The sequence below is a fragment of the Cherax quadricarinatus genome, chromosome 24, assembly GCF_038502225.1.
Source record: "Cherax quadricarinatus isolate ZL_2023a chromosome 24, ASM3850222v1, whole genome shotgun sequence".
NCBI classification, from domain to species: Eukaryota; Metazoa; Arthropoda; class Malacostraca; order Decapoda; family Parastacidae; genus Cherax; species Cherax quadricarinatus.
The window spans coordinates 37,203,224-37,219,718 of record NC_091315.1 but is presented as its reverse complement, the minus strand read 5'-3'; positions in this window follow the sequence as shown (position 1 = coordinate 37,219,718).

Sequence of the window (16,495 nt, the reverse complement as noted above, 5' to 3'; positions counted from 1 at the left end):
TAATAAATATAATAAATCCTTAGACCCTGGCGGATTGATTGACTGAAGCCAGATCCTGTAGTCTGGGTTTCGAAAACATCGAGGTTACAAGAGGCACAAAATAAGATAGGTAAAAGCTGAAAGCCTCGGAAGAATGAGTGAACACATGTCAGTGCTAACTCATATATTGCGAGGTCAGCACGGATAACCAAAGAGAAGAACTGTTGATCAAATTAAACACGTACAAGCTACATTCCAATAAAACTATTTCACAGAGGATAGCCAACTCGCGTATCAGAAGAGTACAAGGTAATGAAGTAATGATCATCCCTTTGCCAGGTCACGAGGAAAAGAAGGAAAGTAACCGAAGGTAAATTAAAATCTCGGCATCACCAGGCGAATCATCCCAGTGAGGTTAGGAATCTGAATAACAGGTGGCGCAGGCATCTCAGTTCACCAGATGAATGGTGAGTAAAACTAGGCAAGCAAATATAAAAACCAAACACAGTCATTCACATACATACACTAAATAATACAAGCTATCTTTTCTCCTTAAACGAATATACGTAGAGGATTTAAGAAGACAGAAAGGTGCAAAGGAGATGATATGAACAGGAGACAGGAATCAGAAATGGAGACGTGTTAAAATAAATAGAGTAGAGATAGGAAAATTTACTTCTTTATCAGGTTTGTAAGCGGAAGAAGGTGGAAGAGAAAGTGGTAGAATGCGTTCTCTAGACAAACTTTCAACGCAGATGACAGTACTCACGAGGCCAGGAACCACTAACGCCAGAAACACAACTCGCAAAGTTCATTGGTGGAACCAAGACGAGGGAAGACACATGTGAGGAACCGGGATAAGGGGACAAATACTGAAAGGATCAGGACGAGGGGGACATAACGAAGGGACCAGGACAAGAGAACGCACATGTGAGGAACCAGGACGAGGGAACACACACATTGAAGGGACCAGGACGAGGGGACATACATTGAAGGACCAGGACGAGGGGACATACATTGAAGGGACCAGGACGAGGGGACATACATTGAAGGGATCAGGACGAGGGGACATACATTGAAGGGACCAGGACGAGGGGACATACATTGAAGGGACCAGGACGAGGGGACATACATTGAAGGGACCAGGACGAGGGGACATACATTGAAGGGACAAGGACGAGGGGACATACATTGAAACTGTACTTCGAGACGAGCCATAGAGACCTAAAGTATGGAAGTGGATGAGTCAGGCCTCCCTCCCTCCCTCCCTCCCCCAACGCATACACAACCGTAAAAATACTAGCTTGCAATGTTGCAAGCTCCGGATGATGTGCTGGTTGCAACCCGAAAGGCCTCCTTGGCTGTTTTGTATCTTGCATCACCTGTTCACGATTTTTTGCATATATATATATATATATATATATATATATATATATATATATATATATATATATATATATATATATATATATATATATATCGTATAAATGTGTGTGCAATACATACCCACACGCACTCTGGAGCGTGAGTGTATAAATGTTAATGTGTATATCTGTGTGTATGACTGTGTATATGGCTGTGTGTATGGTTGTGTGTATGATTTAGGGAGGACCCCCTGAGTAACCCCGATATAACGAATCATCATACCCACTGTGTGAATGCACCAGCGTGTGTACGGGCGGCGGCAACGGCTTCCGCTCCACCTATTAGTGACGCGTCGAAGATTAGATCGCTCTTCAAGGTGAGGGGCTCTTGATCCAAGGAATTAAAAGCAGCCTCCGTTTCTCCGAATAAACTCTGATCATTTCCCATTCCACATGCATTGTATGGCCCCTGTGAGTTTAGCAAGAACGATATTAACTCTAAGACGCTGCCCACGTCACAGGTCCCCCAGGGGTAGACCAAGGACCTGGACGTTGCTCACGTCACAGGTCCCTCAGGGGTCAACCAAGGACTCGGACGCTGCTCACGTTACAGGTCCCCTTGGGGTCGATCACAGACCCGGATGCTGCCAGCGTCACAGGTTACCCAGGGGTCGACCAGGGACTCGGACACTGCTCACATCACAGGTCCCAAGGGGTCGACCAAGGTCCCGGACGCTGCTCACATTACAGGTCCCAAGGGGTCGACCAGGGACACGGACGCTGCTCACATTACAGGTCCCAAGAGGTCGACCAGGGACTCGGACGCTGTTCACATCACAGATCCCCAGAAGTCGACCAGGGAATAGGACGCTGGCAGCGTCACAGGTACCCCAGGGGTCGACCAGGGACCCGGACGCTACTCACATCTCAGGTCCCCAGGGGTCGACCAAGGACCCGGATGCTGCTCACATCACAGGTCTCCCAGAGGTCGATCAGGGACTCGGACGCTGCCAGCGTCACAGGTCCCCACACACTATTGTTCACTTCTCTTCTCTTTTTTAAAGCGGCATTGTGGGTCGTTTCGCGCCATTACCTTCAGGTGGAGATCCCCTTATGCTCGGCAGTCAGCTTAGGAAGGCAGGGAGGATATAGGAAGGAGGAGGAGGAGGGAGGGAGAGAGGGAGTGAGAAAATAGGTGGAAAAGAAGGAAGTAAGGGAGGGTTGAAATAGGTGGGAGAGACGGAAAAAGAGGGGGGTCCAAGGAAGAGAGATTACAGGTGTTTCTGCCAATTTTACCACCAGGGAAGAACATGTACTTTTCCAACACAAATCAGTCTGTGAAAAATTGAACGATTGGTCTTCGACACTGCAAAACAAACGCAAGAAATCCTCAGCCACATCTCATGATCATGGCTGTGGTATGAAAGAGCTTGACAGCGAAGATCACCACCCTGCCAACAGGGTCATTATTAAGCATCAGCTGACGGCTCTTCATCGGCTGCGTAAATAATACACAAGCTGTTAGAGTGCCAGGTGACACTATCATAACGTAGTCCTCTGCTGCTCCCACCAACATTGCAACAGGAACTTGCCAAAACTGTTGCCTCTCTCTTGTTTTTCTTTTTAGAATTGATCTAAGGATATTGATGCTCATCATAACGGTATACCCACCCTCACGATATCGCCTCCACACACACACAAAAAATTATAGGTTGTGTATAATTATTGAGTAAAGATACATGTCTTGTCAGCAGCAGCACACCAACAGTGAAGAGAGCCAAGTGCTCTACCACGAACACAATTTTCTGTGACGTTGAATCAGAGGACACAGCTCTGTAAACTGCAACACAGTGTATAAGATGCTCTTTGAGCCACTGAGCGGCTCATGAAATGACTACTGTATGTCCTCGTTAGGTGGTTTTTCCCTCATTAGTTCCCTGGCGTGCACCTTTGGATCCATAGTGCTCCCAGGAACTATTTTTGGTACAATACTGTGATGATCCATCTTTCACTTTACGTTTGGGAGGTTGAAATCTTCAAGAAGGATAATACTTGGTGTGGAGTTCTGAAGGCTTTCATAACAGCTATCTATCTTCCTGATCTGATCCGTGAATTCCTCTACCAAATAAATTCATAAGAAAAGGGGGAAAGTCTGCTACAACAACTACAAAGAATAAGACACACAGAAGACAGAGGATGACTAAGGTCTGTAGCAGCATCAGAGAGCGAGGTCCACTTTCATCTCAGCTGAAGACTTGCAAACAATCACGCAGAGGAACAGAGGCGCCTTAATAGCTCTGGGGTAACTAAGGCCTCGAGAGACACTTGGCCAGAGTCGAGAGCTTCCTAAAACTGACCCAAGGGGATCTCCAGCCAGTGCTGACGAAAGAGCACCACGAAGAGAGGAGGGAATAAAGGCAGGAGAGACGGGAGAGTATATGTGAATAATGCACTTAAATACATCTGAAAGACAAATAACAGAGAACCTGGATATCCACACCGAGCATCCCTGCTGAGAGGAACTATCTATAGATAGATAAAGGACTATCAGGTATTATCTAGGATAGTAAAGCAGAAACGAAAGAAGGAACGGAACGAAGAAAAGGAGACATAAGTTTGAAGGAAACAAAGAAAGAAAGGAAGAGAAATGGGAGGAGTGATGGAAATCTGAAGGCGTTGAGGGAGTTCCACTGAACATGTGTTCTTGGAGAGGTTCTCCTCTCGGGTCAGTTGGGAGTCTACAGTTCTTGACCCCCACCCTGTGTGTGAGTGAGCGTGACCCCCACCCTGTGTGTGTGTGAGCGTGACCCCCACCCTGTGTGTGAGTGAGCGTGACCCTCACCCTGTGTGTGAGTGAGCGTGACCCCCACCCTGTGTGTGTGTGAGCGTGACCCCCACCCTGTGTGTGAGTGAGCGTGACCCTCACCCTGTGTGTGAGTGAGCGTGACCCCCACCCTGTGCGTGAGTGAGCGTGACCCCCACCCTGTGTGTGTGTGAGCGTGACCCCCACCCTGTGTGTGTGTGAGCGTGACCCTCACCCTGTGTGTGAGTGAGCGTGACCCTCACCCTGTGTGTGTGAGCGTGACCCCCACCCTGTGTGTGTGTGAGCGTGACCCTCACCCTGTGTGTGTGTGAGCGTGACCCCCACCCTGTGTGTGTGTGAGCGTGACCCCCACCCTGTGTGTGTGTGAGCGTGACCCCCACCCTGTGGGTGAGTGAGCGTGACCCGCACCCTGTGTGTGAGTGAGCGTGACCCCCACCCTGTGCGTGAGTGAGCGTGACCCCCACCCTGTGTGTGTGAGCGTGACCCCCACCCTGTGAGTGTGTGAGCGTGACCCCCACCCTGTGTATGTGTGAGCGTGACCCCCACCCTGTGTGTGTGTGAGCGTGACCCCCACCCTGTGAGTGTGTGAGCGTGACCCCCACCCTGTGTGTGAGTGAGCGTGGCCCCCACCCTGTGTGTGAGTGAGCGTGACCCCCACCCTGTGTGTGTGTGAGCGTGAACCCCGCCCTGTGTGTGTGTGAGCGTTACCCCCACCCTGTGTGTGTGTGAGCGTGACCCCCACCCTGTGTGTGAGTGAGCGTGACCCCTACCCTGTGTGTGAGTGAGCGTGACCCCCACCCTGTGTGTGTGTGAGCGTGGCCCCCACCCTGTGTGTATGTGAGCGTGGCCCCCACCCTGTGTGTGAGTAAGCGTGACCCTCACCCTGTGTGTGTGAGCGTGACCCCACCCTGTGTGTGTGTGTGAGCGTGACCCCCACCCTGTGTGTGTGAGCGTGGCCCCCACCCTGTGTGTGTGTGAGCGTGACCCCCCACCCTGTGTCTGTGTGAGCGTGACCCCCACCCTGTGTGTGTGAGCGTGGCCCCCACCCTGTGTGTGTGTGTGTGTGTGTGTGTGTGAGCGTGACCCCCACCCTGTGTGTGAGTGAGCGTGACCCCTACACTGTGTGTGAGTGAGCGTGACCCCCACCCTGTGTGTGTGTGAGCGTGGCCCCCACCCTGTGTGTATGTGAGCGTGGCCCCCACCCTGTGTGTGAGTGAGCGTGACCCTCACCCTGTGTGTGTGTGAGCGTGACCCCACCCTGTGTGTGTGTGTGTGAGCGTGACCCCCACCCTATGTGTGTGAGCGTGGCCCCCACCCTGTGTGTGTGTGAGCGTGACCCCCACCCTGTGTCTGTGTGAGCGTGACCCCCACCCTATGTGTGTGTGTGTGTGTGAGCGTGACCCCCACCCTGTGTGCGTGTGAGCGTGACCCCCACCCTGTGTGTGTGTGAGCGTGACCCCCACCCTGTGTGTGTGTGAGCGTGACCCTCACCCTGTGTGTGTGTGAGCGTGACCCCCACCCTGTGTGTGAGTGAGCGTGACCCCCACCCTGTGTGTGAGTGAGCGGGACCCTCACCCTGTGTGTCTGTGAGCGTGGCCCCCACCCTGTGTGTATGTGAGCGTGATCCCCACCCTGTGTGTGAGTGAGCGTGACCCCCACCCTGTGTGTGTGTGAGCGTGGCCTCCCACCCTGTGTTTGCGTGTGAGCGTGACCCCACCCTGTGTGTGAGTGAGCGTGACCCCACCTTGTGTGTGTGTGAGCGTGACCCCCACCCTGTGCGTGAGTGAGCGTGATCCCCACCCTGTGTGTGAATGAGTGTGACTTCCACCCTGTGTGTGTGAGAGTGATCCCCACCCTGTGTGTATGTGAACGTGACCCCCACCCTGTGTGCATGAGCGTGACCCCTATCCTGTGTGTGTGAGCGTGACCCCTATCCTGTGTGCGTGTGTGTAAGCATGACCCCCACCCTGTGTGTGTATGTATGACCCCACCCTGTGTGTGTATATATGATCCCCAGCCTATGTGTGGTGTATGGAAGACCCCCACCCGGTGTGTGTGTGTAAACATGATCCTCTCCCTGTGTGTGTTGTATGACCCCCATCCAGTTTGTGGATGCATGCATGACCCCCACCCTGTGTGTGAATGCATGACCTCCACCCTGTGTGTGGATGCATAACCCTTATTGTATGTGTGGGCGTGACCCCCGATCTATGTGAGCGGGTTACTGACGGAGAGAGAGAGAGTGAGAGAGAGAGGATATGCTGACTGGTGTTCGTGCACTTTCCTACTGGAAAGTGCACGGTCCTACCATTACCAGGACCACGGCACAGTTCCCTCTCCCAGCAGGAGCAGCAGCACTAACAGTAGAGGCAGCAGCAGCAGCACTAACAGTAGAGGCAGCAGCAGCAGCACTAACAGTAGAGGCAGCAGCAGCAGCACTAACAGTAGAGGCAGCAGCAGCAGCACTAACAGTAGAGGCAGCAGCAGCAGCAGCACTAACAGTAGAGGCAGCAGCAGTAGCAGCAGCACTAACAATAGAGGCAGCAGCAGCACTAACAGTAGAGGCAACAGCAGCAGCAGCACTAACAGTAGAGGCAGCAGCAGCAGCACTAACAGTAGAGGCAGCAGCAGCAGCACTAACAGTAGAGGCAGCAGCAGCAGCACTAACAGTAGAGGCAGCAGCAGCAGCAGCACTAACAGTAGAGGCAGCAGCAGCAGCAGCACTAACAGTAGAGGCAGCAGCAGCAGCACTAACAGTAGAGGCAGCAGCAGCAGCACTAACAGTAGAGGCAGCAGCAGCAGCACTAACAGTAGAGGCAGCAGCAGCAGCAGCACTAACAGTAGAGGCAGCAGCAGCAGCACTAACAGTAGAGGCAGCAGCAGCAGCACTAACAGTAGAGGCAGCAGCCAGTAGAGCGCGTGCGCACACTAACAGTAGAGGCAGCAGCGTTAGCACTAACAGAGGCAGCGCTTGCTGCACTAACAGTAGAGGCGGCTGCAGCACTAACAGTGAGGCTGCGCGTAGCACTAACAGCAGAGGCAGCAGCAGCAGCACCTAACAGTAGAGGCGCTACAAGCAGCAGCAGCGCTGTAGCAAGCGCAGCACAACAGTAGAGGCAGCGTGCGCGCACCAACAGCAGAGCGCGTGCGCACATCAGATGGTGCGTAGCAACGGCAGCAGCGCAACTAACAGAGGCAGGGCTGAACTAACAGCGTAAGCGCAGCGCAACTAACAGCAGAGCGTCTAGCGCGCAGCACTAACAGCAGAGCGCGCTGTCAGCACTAACAGTAGGTGCTAGCATAACAGTAGGCAGCGCAGCGACTAACAGCAGATGGGCGCATGCGTTAAGCTAACAGTAGAGAGCAGGCAGCGACACTAACAGAGAGCGGGCAGCACCTAACAGAGAGCAGCGACAGCGCACAACAGTAGAGGGCGCAGCAGCACTAACAGCAGAGGCGTGCAGCAGCACTAACAGTAGAGGCGCAGCAGCTACACAGACAGGCAGCAGCGCGCAACTAGAGCGCAGCAGCGCACTAAGCAGAGGCGCGTGCGCAGCACTAACAGAGATGCGCTGCTGCACTAACAGCAGGCAGCGCTAACTAACAGTAGAGGCGCAGCGCTAGTGGCGTAACAACACAGATGGCAGCAGGCACAGAGATGGCGCAGCGCTAACTCAACAGCAGAGCGCAGCCGTGCGCTGCGCAACTAACAGAGAGCAGCAGCGCGCTGCGTACCAACAGTGCAGGCGACTACAGCAGAGCGCAGCGTGCACCAACAGCAGATGGCGTGCGCCAGCAGAGCGTGCACCAACAGCAGAGTGCAGCGCCACAACAGTAGAGCGCGCGCGTACAACAGAGAGGCGCAGCAGCGACACAGCAGAGGCGTGCGCAGCACTGGCGCGCGCGCACGCCGGGCAGCGGCAGGCGCAGAGCAGCAGCAGCAGCAGCAGCAGCAGAGCAGCAGCAGCAGTAGCAGCAGCACCACGTCAGCAGCGCAGCAGCCGCAGCAGCAGCAGCAGCAGCAGCAGTGTGCATCAGCAGCAGCAGTGTGCATCAGCAGCAGCAGTCTGAGTGTGCAGCAGCAGCAGCAGCAGCAGCACCAGCAGGCGCAGCAGCAGCAGCAGCAGCAGCACGCAGCAGGCAGCAGCGCAGCAGCAGCAGCAGCAGCAGCAGCAGCAGCAGCAGCAGCAGGCAGCAGCAGCGCAGCAGCAGCGCAGCAGCTGCAGCGCTAGCAGCAGCAGCAGCAGCAGCACCAGCAGCAGGCAGCAGCAGCAGCAGCACCAGCAGCAGAGCAGCAGCAGCAGCAGGCAGCAGCAGCAGCATGAGCAGCAGCAGCAGCAGCAGCAGCATGCTGCAGCGCAGCAGCAGCAGCAGCAGCAGCAGCACCAGCAGCAGCTGGTGTGTGCAGCAGCAGCAGCAGCAGCAGCAGCTGCAGCAGCAGCAGCACCAGCAGCAGCAGCAGCAGCAGCAGCAGCGTGTAGCAGCAGCAGCAGCAGCAGCAGCAGCAGCAGCAGCAGCAGCAGCAGCAGCAGCGCAGCAGCAGCAGCAGCAGCAGAGCAGCTAGCAGCAGCAGCAGCAGCCAGAGCAGCAGCAGAGCAGCAGCTAGCAGCAGCAGCAGCAGCAGCAGCAGTAGACAAATCAGCAGTTAGGCAGTAATAATAGTAAAATTAGTAACAGTAGCTGAGGGAGTAGTAATGGTGATGGTGGTAGTAGTAGTAGTAGTTGTTGTATTAACAGTAGTGGCAGCAGCAACAATAGTACTATTAGAAGTATATGTACAAGTACTAGCAATAGTAGCATTAGTAGAGGTAGGCGTTGTAGTAGTAATAGTAGTAACAGAAGTAGTAAGAGAAGTAGTACTAGTAGTAGTTTTGCAGTAGTAGTACCATTAGTAGTAGTCGTAGTAGTAGTAGCAGCATTGTGGCTGGCTATACACAATGCAAATTCCATAGTTGGTGAAATTGTTTCTACTGTCTTGTTCCAGAGTACAGCAAGGAACAGTTGTCTCCTGCACACTAGTTTACGGAGCTCCGCCGCTTCTCAAAGCCTGTGAGTCCTCTGTAACCCAGGGTAGCGGATTTGTGCTCAGGGCGCTACGTATAACTGCCCAGTGTTCTGGGCAGTTATACTGACTTTACAGCCTCTACCGACTCTACCGGCTCTGGTTCACTACTCCGTCAAACAAGTGAAGCAACTAGATTCCCGTATCCTAAAAGCCCAGCCTCCTCTGCTTCGACGATCTTTACCAACCTCAGGGAGAACACCCATGCTGGGGATGCGATCACTTTCATATAGGTAAACTAGTCATAAGTAACTAAGTTGATTTAGGTATACACAAATACAGTTACATAGACTATAGCAGCATATGTGTAGAGAACTTAGGATTTGATTTGGATCCATGACTACACGAACATTAAATACGCTTGAAGATTAGACGACGCACGGAGAGCAGTTGCAATAACATACACGTACACGACGTTAACTGGTAAAAAGGGTCACCTACTCTGCCAGGTGAACGACAGGGGAAGACAGCCATGGACTAAATCTGCTGTCACTCGTGGGGCGATAACTATCACTCAGAGGAATGTGCATTTTGGCAAGACTATTACAAAGAGAGAGAGAGAGAGAGAGAAAGAGAGAGAGAGAGAGAGAGAGAGAGAGAGAGAGAGAGAGAGAGAGAGAGAGAGAGAGAGAGAGAGAGAAAGAAGAAGAAGAAGAAGAAGAAGAAGAAGAAGAATTTGAGAAGTTTATTCGGGCTATCGGTCAGTTGCAGACAGTAGAGAGAGAGAGAGAGAGAGAGAGAGAGAGAGAGAGAGAGAGAGAGAGAGAGAGAGAGAGAGAGAGAGAGAGAGAGAGAGAGAGAGAGAGAGAGAGAGAGACAGACAGACAGACAGACAGACAGACAGACAGACAGACAGAGACAGACAGACAGACAGACAGACAGACAGAGAGACAGACAGACAGACACACAGACATAGAGGGTCAGCTGAGAAGGACGGTGGAATAGGGGTGACCGGGAGGGGAGATGGACGCGGGGGAGAATGTAGAGAAGGGAAGGGGAAAAATCGTCCACAATACAGCGAAATGCGAAACCTTGTTACCTTTTCTTTCTCCTGCTGATGGGGAGGAAGGGGGAGGGGGGAGAGAGGACTCAAACTAAGGCCTTCCTCCTCCTCCTCCTCCTCCCCCCTTCTTCCCTTTCCCTCTTCCCCTTCTCCTCCTTGGTCCGACACTGTTTTTGCTTGGATCTGTCCCAAAGGGCGTCGCTCAGTTTACCTAACACTTTATTTAAGGGCATAATACCAAAGCCCAGAACTCATTCTGTTGACCAATGTACATATCCCCCCTCCCTTCCTCCCTTCCTCTTTCTCTTCTCCCTCCTTTCCCTCCCTTCTCCTCCTCCTCCTCCTCCTACTCCCTCTTTACTCCCTATTTCCAAATCTTTCGGACCTTTGACTGACCAGCATAAATTTTCGTCTCTTATCTTCCCCTTTCTTTTCTTCTTTTTTATAATATTTTCTTCTGTTTTCTATTCGTTACTTCTCTCTTCTCTTCTCTTATCTTCTCTTCTCTTCTCTTCTCTTCTCTTTCTTTCTTTTCGCTTCTTCCTGCTTTAGGTCTGACATCTTTAAGTTGGGGAAAATGGACGTATTAAAGATTACAACGAAAATATAAGAGAGAGAGAGAGAGAGAGAGAGATACCACTTCGAGGACAGCGTGAAGCAAGCTTCTATACCACGAGACGGGCAGCCAGCAGCAACTTCACTCTGGCTGTACCCTTCTCCAGAACATCACTTCATCTGAGATCATTTATCCCCAGGATGACTCGAGTATGGAACACATTCGTACAGCATAATGATGTCAACGAGATAAAGTCAGTTGATCAGATGAAAATGTTGGCCCACAGATGGCTCCAACTTCATCCTGTTCCCTACTTGTATGTCTCATAACAATAAAAATGCTTTCAAATGAGGTGATGTAACAGCTCTTAGCTTGTCAATAAAGTTAGGAATCCTTAACCTGTAAATAGCTTGTCAATAAAGCTAGGGATCCTTATCCTTGTCAAACCCTGTGTAAAAAGAGAGAGAGAAAGAGACTACCTTCATGGTAGATCTCTAAGTGTAGTTCTCAATGGAACGGAATCAGCAAGACATCCCATTGGGGCAAGTGTTCCACAAGGAAGCGTGCTGGGTCCATTGTTATGGAATGTCTACTTCAACGACCTTCTTCATCTCATCCCAGAATCACATGCATATGCAGACGACTGTACACTGACATTCACTTATCCAAGAGAAGAAATGCCAGCTGCTCTAAGCTACATCAATCACCAGCTGAGAGCTATATCAGCTTGGGGAAATAGATGGCAAGTAACATTTGCACCTGAGAAAACGCAAATGATGATCGTCTCTAGGCACCATGATGGTAATGCTGGTGCAGTAGTAAGGATGAATGGGAGGATGTTGGCACCTGGAGAAGAAGCTGATATCCTTGGGGTGAAATTTGTCTCCAAACTAACCATGAAGAACCATGTTGTAAATCTTGCAAACAAGGCAGCCAGGAAGCTTACAGCACTTCGCCGTATCTCCCATCTGCTTGACAGTAGGGGTTGCAAGATCCTGTACGAGGCACAAGTACGCTCGCACCTTGAGTATGCTCCACTTTCTTGGTTTGCCTGCCCCCCTCTCATCTGCGACTGCTTGACAGAGTAGAGAACAGAGCAAGACGTCTCAACTCTCGCCTGGACCCATCCTGGATAGATCTGTCATTTCAGCAGAGCCTTCAACATAGGAGGGATGTGGGTGGCCTTACTGTTATGTACAAGGCCAATATTGTCAAAATACCACACTTGGATCCACTTCGAGGACAGCGTGAAACAAGCTTTTATGCCACAAGACGGGCAGAAAGCAGCAACTTCACTCTGGCTGTACCCTTCTCCAGAACATCACTCCATCTGAGATCATACATACCCAGGATGACTAGAGTATGGAACACATTCGTACAGCATAATGATGTCAACGAGATAAAGTCAGTTGATCAAATGAAAATGCTGGCCCACAGATGGCTCCAACTTCATCCTGTTTCCTCACTTGTATGTCTCATAACAATAAAAATGCTTTCAAATGAGCTGATGTAGGTAACAGCTCTTAGCTTCCAATAAAGTTAGGAATCCTTAACCTGTAAATAGCTGTCAATAAAGCTAGGGATCCTTAACCTTGTCAAACCCTGTGTAAAAAAAAAAAAAAAAAAAAAAAAAAAAAAAAAGAAGAAGAGAGAGAGAGAGAGAGAGAGAGAGAGAGAGAGAGAGAGAGAGAGAGAGAGAGAGAGAGAGAGAGAGAGAGAGAGAGAGAGAGAGAGAGAGAGAGAGAGAGAGAGAGAGAGAGAGAGAGAGAGAGAGAGAGAGACGACAGAGATAAAGGAAAGAGGAAAGAAGACACAATTTGGGATTTAGAGAAAAGAAGCGAGAGGGAGGAGAAGCAAAGAGGAATGAGAAGATGAGAGAGGGGAATATGAAGACAGAAGAGGGGACGAGAAGAGGACGAGAAGAGGACGAGAAGTCACAGATGATGAGGGGAAAGGAGAGGGGAAAAAGAGGAATGAGAGGGAAGAAAATGTAGGAAGGAGTGGGTATGTGGTTGTGAGTGCGACAGAGAGGGGTGTGAAAGGTAGGTCAAAGGGGTAGGTAGGTGGGGGGTATATGAATAGAGAATACACAAAGGGGGGGAGGTTGGTATGGAGTAGGGAGGAGGAGAATGAGGAGAAGGAGGAGGTAAATGGGGGGATAAAGGGTTGAACACAAGGGGTTGTTACACTGCCTAATATACACTTCACCAGCAAGGCTTGACCAGCTGGACAACCCCTTAGCCAGACGTTCCAGCCAGGGATTCAGTCCCTTGTCCTCCGATGACTTATACGGACCCTTCCCTCTCAGCCATCGGCCGTTTCCCTGCGGCCCCTCCTTCAGGATGCTCCTCTCACACACTATAGTTGTTTGTAGAGATTGGCTTTTTTTCTTGCGCCGTTGGGTTCCACTCTGTTTTCACAGTTTTTGATGGTTGGGGTTGTGTTATAATGGAAGTGTTGAAATGAGTGTACTACCCCCCCCGCTCTTCCCTCCTGCTTACGCCAGAGATGCAATATGACACACGCAAGTGAATTTCAATGTGTTTTGTTTGAGCAAGGGAATGTGGGGTGGGATGGGTGGTGTGTGTGTGTGTGTGTGTGTGTGTGTGTGTGTGTGTGTGTGTGTGTGTGTGTGTGTGTGTGTGTGTGTGTGTGTGTGTGTGTGTGTGTTTACCTACACGAGATGTAAAAGTTAAAGCAAACCTTACTTAGTAATCTGTCGAGAAAAATTAAAGATCTGTTGAACTGCCATTATTTCTATAAAGTTAGAGGTTGTCTGGGCAGGAGAGTTCAAAGAATTATCTTGATACTTCGATAAATCCGCATGGAAACTTGATAGGAGAGAAAGATGCAGAGCTCCTATATAACCCTAGTCATTGATACAAGTTTCTTAAGTCAAATTATTTAAGGAATATTTCACACGTGTGTCTTGATAATGGTCCAGGACGCACCGAAACTCTTCTAGACTTCCCTTTCACGTGTGTCTTATTTGTAAGTTGTGCCACCCACAAGAGGAGGTTAACTTCTCACTCCAGCATAACAGTATTTACGTACTTAGTTCCCTATACTCGCTTTGTGAATGTATTTCGTAGCAATATGACAGAGCAACGTAACAGAAAACAGCATATCACTCTCAGTTACAACAGGAAAGTAGAATTTTCAGCAATTCTGGACTGCAAGGAAATCTCGTGTTAAGGGTAACTTGTTCTCCTGCGCGGTCTATACTGGAGGCTCAGTGTTCCTGTTGTGGTGTTAGTCGCAATGGGAAGAGATTTTTCTCCCGCCCTCTCCACTGCCAGACTCAGAGTGGAAGATTATTTCTTTACATGTTATTCTATGTAATGTTTTGAATATTATGTTTCAACGCTTGTCCAGTTATTTCTTAAAGAAAAGTGCACTGCATTTGTTGCTCGTGGCTTGCTGTTATTAGGTGTTACTGAGGCCATTTCAAAGTTATTTCGACAAGCAAATCTCCAAGCATTTTATATTCATGTTTCACATAAATGAAAGGGAAGTGCATACTTTTACCTTTCTCTACATTTAATTCTGTTTGCAAACTCTCGAGTCCAAATCGTAGTTATTCACGTCCGTTTGATTACGTCTACAGACGCTGATCCAGTCCTCTGAGTATGATAGTTTAGCGCAATGTGTCTTGCTTCCTTTCTTGACCAACTGAGTAAACATTATCTGCTGTTTTTAATCCAAGAAATTTAAGCTAACTTCTTCGTTGAATGGAAATTACTTACCTCCCTTAGGGGTTTAGCGTTTCATCATGAATATAATAACAATGGAACATCATTTGCTCGTTTCCGGCCGTTTGGAACTTGTCCATCGTAAGTTGATTTGTTGAAAAATTGATGTTGATATACACGCAAATTTTGCAGTGGTGTTTTGGGCCTCAAGAAATATGAAAACGTCTCCTGACGCGAATCTTTCTTAGACGATGATCCGTCCAGTGATGTTTACCTGGAGTTTACCTGGAGAGAGTTCCGGGGGTCAACGCCCCCGCGGCCCGGTCTGTGACCAGGCCTCCTACTTACGTCACGCATATATTTCCAGACTTACTGTAGCTACTGTATCCATCTTGAAGGATGGAGAGGGAAAGGGGAAGCTGTCATCTGACGAAAGGATGGAGGGGGTCATCTGAGGGGCTAGGAAAGGATTCGTCTCAGGCTAGAAAGAAGGGGTGGTCATCTAAGGGAAAAGGAAGGGAAATGCAAGGGAAAGGTGAAGAGAAAGATGGAGAGAAAGGGAAAAGGGAATGACATTATTAAATATAAAAAAAAATATGGTGACTGTATCATTATATTTTAATTATAAATTGTTGAGATATAGTTTCTACTCTCTACAACTGTCCTGGAAGAGAAGGTATAAGACAGAGAGTGAGAAGTGCAGGGAGGCGAGAAATGAGAGAAGGTGAGGAGAGATGAGGGAAGGTGAGAGAGGGAAGGAAACGTGAGGAGAAAGAGAAAGACGAGGAAGAGCATCGTAATTTATTTAGGGAATTATGTATATTATATCAGCATGTGTTTAGGTAAATTATACAGACTCACTCATTTATTCTCTCTCTCTCTCTCTCTCTCTCTCTCTCTCTCTCTCTCTCTCTCTCAACTTTGTGAAATTAATAGTTTTCTTCTTGTGCATTTCTCTTCCGTTGTGAATTTGTCTGCGTGTGACATGCGAGCCGTGGGAAGATTCTTCCATATCCTCTTTGTTTCCTTCTCCCTGCGTCTCTTCTCCCTTCTTTGTCACACGTTCCATTCTTTACTCCCCGCACCATATGTGTGCGTACCACCACACGGCTAAGTGTCTGTTTGTTAGGCACTGTGAGTTTGTCGGTGTTTGTGTGTTCGATTGGTGGGCAAGGGGAAGTGTGTGTGTGTGTATATTTTTTTTTGTCTTGTGCGTGTGTTGGCCTGCATAGAGAGTTTTTATGTTGTGTTATGTTGTGGTGTGTGTGTGTGTGTGTGTGTGTGTAAGCCTCTAGAGCTGTAGTTGAAGCAAAATCCGGGTGCGATGGCCTTAAAGTTGCTAGCAAAGCTCCTTTGCAAGAGCATTTGCAATTACTATTTTCAATGTAAATATTCCAGATATATCTAAACTTATATACCATGAAGCAGCATCATGGACTGAAGCACCATATGAACACAACATACAATCCCACATATAAACAACATGGTTAACAAAGTCGACCCACACAAACACCACCTCGACGTAAGCACAGCGAGTCTCACAAATGAACAGTAACAGGAAAGGGACGCAGACAGAGCCTGGTTTTCGTGTCACTGCCTCCTTGTGAATTCTTCCACCTTGGGTGGCCATTAAGCGGGTGTTGCAAGGGTAATGAAAGGTCCTTTTCAAGTGAAGCAGCCTAAGTTAAGTAAGTGTAGCAATCGAGAGGAGGTAATTGCCAGGCTCCTCGCTCGATACCCGACCGATTGACATCCTGGAATATAAACTTGTATCACTTTGTTTACAAGATGTGATACTGAGTGTTGGTAGAGGGGAGAAGGGGGAGGGTGAAAGAAGGGAGGGGAAGGGGGGAGAGTGATGGGAGGGGAAGATGGGAGGGGAATAGGGGAGAGGGAGGAAAATATTTGAGAGACTTGTGTTGATGTTTGTGAGAAAGTGAGAAATTACTTGGCAAAGTTTGCAGAGGAAGAGTGGCTGAGCTCCGGCTCTTGGGCCAACTTCTTCGCTGCTTACC